General features: G+C 41.8%; 1 pseudogene; it reads right to left on the bottom strand.

Moving 5' to 3' along the window:
• Nucleotides 1-242: 242 nt before the first annotated feature.
• Nucleotides 243-4,677, bottom strand: LOC103288796 (beclin 1-associated autophagy-related key regulator-like; annotated as a pseudogene).
• Between the last annotated feature and the right edge of the window lie 1,851 nt (nucleotides 4,678-6,528).

Genomic DNA, 6,528 nt, shown 5'->3' with positions numbered 1-6,528 from the left:
GGTGGCAAAGGGTACAGTATGTTTGCATATTAAGTTTGCTATAGAGAGTGGAGAGGCAGAGAGAGTACTGGGATTAGTGTACTCAAGAGTGTCTGACTTCTCAGAAATAATCTCCAGATAAATAAAAACCGCAAATATTTTTTTTTTTAAGTGAAAAAAGCCTTTTTGTTCCAGGCATGACCTTACCTAAATACATAGTTTACTTTCCTGATGCAAATCTGGCACGTTTTGATGCATGCTCGTTAACGGTGTCCAGTGCAAGCTTCAAACCAGGAGGTCCCCGAGGCTGCAGCGGAGGAGATCATCCCGCTGCCCTGCTGCTGGCGATGGGCGGGAGGCCTGGGCGCTCTGGATCTGCGAGACTCCCCCGGGCTGGGAAGGGACCTCACAAACCCCGGGGCTTGGCAACTCCTCCCAGTCTGTGCCCAAGTCGGTTTCCTCGTCGCTTATGTGCTCATCTCCACTCTCATCCGATTCTCCAGCAACTCCGGCATCCACCAATTCCATGGACTCCTCGAGGTCTGCCCGCACTTCAAAGGCTCCGGACCTGCCTAGGTGTTCAGAACCCGGGCTGACCGGGTACATTAGATCCCCGGGGGATGCAGTGGTTGTCATTGATCTAAACTGACGTGCTGAGAAAAGCACAGGTAAAGAGTATTTGCATTCAGTTTCTTTACTGCTTGAGTACATTTCTGTCTGCTGAGAGTTTCCCCACAACATTAAAATGCACTGTTGCGCAGCTTCCTGGGAAGATTCATGCCGAGTGCTAGCAGATGAGAAAAATGTTGGCCGGCGGAGTGGCCTGGCCCGGTGCAGCGCTGACGGTGTAAGCGGGCTGTTATGCTCCATGGCCGGCCCCTGCGTGGCTTTCTTCTCTTCCACCCAATTCGAGCAGGCAGAGGAGTCCCGGTTGTTGGGAAGGCTCAGCCAAGGCCCTGTGATGCTGATGCTGGTGTCCCCCTGGTGGCCATCACAGACCCATCTCCCTGGTTGGAAGTCGTCCTCCACCGTTGCTCACGGTGCTGGAGGTCATGGCCCTGCCTTCGCTTCAATTGGAAAAATGACAGAGGTGAGCTCTGATATCTGAGGTCGGCGCAGATCTGCCAGACGCTCACAGTGACATTTTTAGTTGATGGTCTTTTTTTTTTTCCTACGAGGTCCTCAAGTTCGCGGTTGTGCCTCTGAATCGTCCTCAAGTTCGCTGTTGTGCCTCTGAAAAAATGTACTCACAACTGTGACATTCTCTTGATGTCACTGAGCTCCAGTAGAAAGCTTCTGATTCTTTTCCTTGGTTTTGAGAAGGCCTTCAGAATTTTTCTTCATCTCTTCATCCCCTTTGCATCTTGTTGTGTTTGTTTTTTTTCAGCTATTTAATCCTCACCTTGCAGGACATTATTTTCCATCTCAACTGATCTGTTATCCATTTTCCTTCCACAGCTTTTAACACTTCTTTTTGAAATTCTTCTTGCTGCTTGCTCTTAAGTTGGCTTAACCGTTCCTTCTTGTCTACAAACCTCTCTTGGTCACGGCCGTCGAAGTAGACGGAATCGCCTTGCTGACCGCACTTGCCAGCCGGTGGTGTTGCACAGCAGACACCGCTCCACCTCCAGGCACAGCCCCTCCGCGGTGTCCACCGAGTCCCCCTGGTCCCTGGCGAGGAGCCGGGGCCCACAGCCGGGAGCCTCCGGCGCCGGGATCCCTTCCCACTCTGCAAACAATTTTATTCATTGGGAATAATTTTGTGATTTGCTCACAGAGAGCCAAGAAACAAGAGCAGGGGATAATTCAGAGCTAATTCAGTAGAGGGAACATTTTCACATGGGTTCTGCACAGCAAATTGCAATTGAACATGGAATTTGAAAAAAAATAGTCCTGTAGAATCAGTGAAAAGTGGTGAAGAAACAACTGGAGTAGATACACTGTGTTGGTTCTCAAACATAAAATCCAGGTAAAGTGCTCATTTTAATTAAAAAATAAACAAACAAACACAAAAAAAACCCTCTACAACCTTTATGTCTTACTTTGTAAAAAATGCAAAACAAAAATTACTCAAATGAAAACTATAGTTTTCATGATGTTTCAGACACGTTTTGTAAATGCTCTTAAACAGATCTCAATAACAACGCATTCCAAATGGAATAAGAGAGATGATTTTATAATGAAACAGTAAGTGTTTGAAGTCAGGCAATCATTTCATAGATTGAAATTCTGCCCCTGCCCCTAACTCCAAGGGTGCTTTTGCACAAGATATTTAAACTGTCTATGCTTAATTTTCCTTATTTATGAAATGGGGATAATAATATCTACCTAATAGGTTTGGTTATTGTGGAAATGAAGACAATATAGCAGAGAGAATAAAATATTTAATATTAAAATAGTTAATAAAGTGCCTAACATAAAGAAAAATCCCAACTTTTTTTTACTGTCAACATGATTATTCTTTACAGTGATTATTTTAATCTATTATTTATGTAGAACTACTTTGCAATCATTTATTCTCTGTCATATATACTGTATATACAATATATACAGGGTGTGGCAAATCAGGTTTACAGTTGTTTGTATGGGAAATCATACAATAACTAATATATAATAATACAAGAATAAACTCTTATTTTGTGTACTCACAACTGTGAACCTACTTTTACTGCACCCTGTATATTATAGTGTATAATACATATTTAAATATATATAATGCACACATACTTTTTGTCACTGCCTTTGCTAACCTTTGGAGCTAGAGATAAAACATCAGCTTGTAAAAGTAGTAGGTCATGTTTACGGGGGATTTAATGCATGAGGGAGTTTTAAAAAGAGAAACAGACAGTTCATGAGTTTTCTGTTTGGTTGTTTCTCTTTCTTGGTAGTCCCATTTCAGTAGGTCTAGAGACTACTTAGGGACTTCTTAAAGTTTTATTTATGATCACTCCCCTTGCCAGATAAGGAAATCATGGCAAATATCAGCCTATCTGTCCCATATTTTTAAAGAGGCTAAAGAGATTCATGCAGTTGAATCATTTAGAATCAACCCAATTTGGGAGTGTGTGTCACATAATCACGTTATTGCCAATTACAAAGGAAAATGACATTTTTTAGATAATGTCCACTTTAGAAATTATAGGTTACTGGAGGCCTGATGCACAAAATTCGTGCAAGGGGTTTGGCCCCTGCCGCAGCCGTGGCTGCCTCTGCCTCAGCCCTTGTAGCCCTGGCTTCGTCCAGAAGGACATCTGGTCTAATTAGCATATTACACTTTTATTATATAGGATTATTGGCTGTAGCTTTAAAATGTAGAATTATTCATTTTCTGCTTACAATGTTCCTTCTTTCCATAAATAAAGTGAGATATTTCTATTTGACATGCATCTAGGTTGTATATGGAGCAATCAGTGCAACTCTTTTATATTCTTTTGCTTTGAGAAGTAGTGAGCAGACACAGTTACTACTCTCCAAGAATGTTAACGTGACATGATCTATAAGCCAATATCTCTTTCCATCTCACAATATTATGATTCTTTCCATTTGACAATTGTTGCATGACAAATGGAAATACAACTGTGAAATCAGGATTTATCCAACAGTAATTCTTAATGAGAAGAAGGGAAGTTTGAAGAATAAATTTTTTCCTAATAGATTCTCCAGATCATAAGTCCTTACCCCAAATCGCCTCCTCCAGGGTAAAGCACTGATTTCATTTGCCCTTGCACACAGGCAGTGACAAGGGGCACACTGCAGGAGTATAGAGAGCTACAGATCTATTCAATGGGAAGATGAAAGATGAGACACTGACAGAGTGAACATTTGTGCAGAATGTGGAGTCACAACAGGAGAAGAGTGCACCGTGGAAATTGAAGTAAAATAAATCTTCAGACCAATCGCTAGGATGACACCTAGAGTGTTGCTTTCCTCAACACTTCTGAGCCCCCAAAGAAAACTAGAACGAAGACTATAAAAAAATAGAAATACAAAGAATTTCTACTAAATTTGGAGTTGTTACCTTAAAAAGGAAAAATGATAACAACTTATAGCATTTCCCCTATATAGAGCACAGTGGCAGTAGGGCTGTATGCCCATGTCAGAAAGAAATGGACTATTGATCTGGTTTTGTGAGCTCTCTAAACAAGAGGATTAGATCACCACCCAAATGATTGTGAAGATGGCTTGCCTGGAGCCCCAACCTGTAGCACGGATGTAGGATACTGGAACAATAAGACGAAGAAAAGGATGACTGTGAACGGAAAATGAAAGGGAGGTAAAGAATGCATAATGTACAGGATAGGCTCTTAATGTATACGTTTTGTGAAGCCAAAGACCTGCTCTCTGTTAAACTGACTACAAAAAGCATGCACATTGGTAAATTTTCTGACTTCAAGGTACAAATTATTGCATCAGCTTCCTGTGCCTAGTTCATACATATGATTTAACACATAGAAGATTAATTTCTGGGGACAATTCAGAATGAATTTCATTTCTTGGCAGAAAATAAGCCCTATGGCAGAAAGCACTGGAAACCTGATATTGGTGTCTGTTTATAGTCAGTTCAAGGAATTGGTATTGCATAGTGCACATTTTCAGCTGAAGGCTTACTTATTTTCACCTCAACTGTTTACCTCTCATCGTGTTTCTGTACAACCACTCTGCGTTAAGAAAATCTTCATACTGTGAGTCATCAGTCATTCTGACTCCTGTCAAGTATACCCATTACCCTAAAGTAAGCAAAAATAATACATCACACATGACAAATGCAAATTCAAACTCGCTGATTGAATCCCTACAATAGTTCAATTAACCTGTGGATGTTTACATCAGGTAAGCACTTTTGTTAGGTGATGTATATAAACCACACTGTTTGAGAGAGTCATTTAAAACAGATCGTTGTAGAGTGAGTTTGAGGCATAGATTATTTTTCTTTACTATTATAATACTACAATATTTTCCCATTAATTTTAAGCACTGTGGCCTTATTTATATTATTTTTAGTAAAAAGTATATATTTATATTTAATTTATTTCATTAAAGCCCTAGTGAAGAGGTTCATTTTCCTTAAATGTAACTGTTGGTAGTATGTTAATAATTCTGTTATTTACACTGCAATTAACCAATTACTAAAACTTAGTATGATTACCACATATGCAAGGCCCCCACCTTTCTATATCAGCTTCTACTACTGGGCTCATGAAACTCTGGGAAACTTATTATTTTTGACCCATACTTGCATAAAATTTAGTTTATGACAGAAAAGTAATTTACACAAAAATATTAATGCTGAGTGGGTCAGAATACAAATGTTAGTTGTACACCATATTATTATCCCAGGTGAGAAAGCTACTTAAAAAGCACTTTAAAAATCAAAACCATTTTTTTTTTTCATATGGTGAATGTGGCCTGAGAGTTTGATTCTATAGTGCATTTCAAAAAGGCATGGTAGCTTCCCCAGTCACCCTTCTCCAAAGGAGTGTTCTATTTTGCAGCCTCTGCCAACTTTTAGCATTTAACACTGCTTCTCCTTTTATTTTAATTTCCATATTCTTTTATAACATGCCATAATTTCCCATATCATATCATGTTTTACTTTGGTTATATTTTAGGATGACTGCTTCTCAATAGCATTTGGGGGTAGAGACAGAACAACTGACTTCATAAAAAACACTGTGTTGCCCTAGCTGGTTTGGCTCAGTGGATAGAGTATCAGCCCACAGACTGAAGGGTCCTGGGTTTGATTCCAGTCAAGGGCATGTATTTTGGATCCCCGGCCCTGGTCAGGGTATGTGCAGGAGGCAACCAATCGATGTGTTGCTGTAAATCAATGCTTCTCTCTCTCTCTCTCTCTCTCTCTTTCTCTCTCCCTTCCACTCTCTCTAAATATCAATGGAAAAATATCCCCAGGTGAGGATTAACAACAACAACAAAAAAGAACACTGTATTTTCATATGCCTTTTTGTTGGAATCATTTCAGCTAACCTGATATAATTATTATGTAAACTGTCTATGTAATAATGAGGTAATATGCTAATTGGTCCTAACGGTGTCACAGTCATGACCAGGCTGCGCCTGCACAGGAGCTGGTGGGCGGGGATGGGGGCGGGGACTTGTGCCACCAGGACATGAGGCTGCCGCAGGGGGCAGCCCCCCTGGCGGAGGCGTGTGCAGGCCCATGACGCTGCCCAGCCCGGAGGGGGCATCAGGATGGGGGCAGGGCCTCGGCAGAGAGCTCTCAGCACTCCTGTGCTGGGGTCTGAAGGTGCGGAGAGGAAGGGAGAGCACATAGGCAGTTAAGGGGTTTAGGCCAGGAGGGGAGAGCAGATAGGCAGGTAGGGGGATCAGACAAGGAGGGGAGAGCAGTTAGGGGGATCAGGCCACCAGGGGAGCAGTTAGGGCCATCAGGCAGGCAGGTGAGCACTTAGGAGCCAGTGGTTCTGGATTGTGAGAGGGATCCCAGATTGGAGAGGGTGCAGGCCAGGCTGAGGAAACTCCCCTCTCCCCGCCCCCTGTGCACAAATTTCATGCACCTCTGAATTTAGTCTCTTC

This window comes from Eptesicus fuscus, chromosome 4 (assembly GCF_027574615.1).
Source record: "Eptesicus fuscus isolate TK198812 chromosome 4, DD_ASM_mEF_20220401, whole genome shotgun sequence".
Classification (NCBI taxonomy): Eukaryota; Metazoa; Chordata; class Mammalia; order Chiroptera; family Vespertilionidae; genus Eptesicus; species Eptesicus fuscus.
Note: the sequence above shows the minus strand (reverse complement) of the source record. Positions and strands in the feature narration are given on the sequence as shown.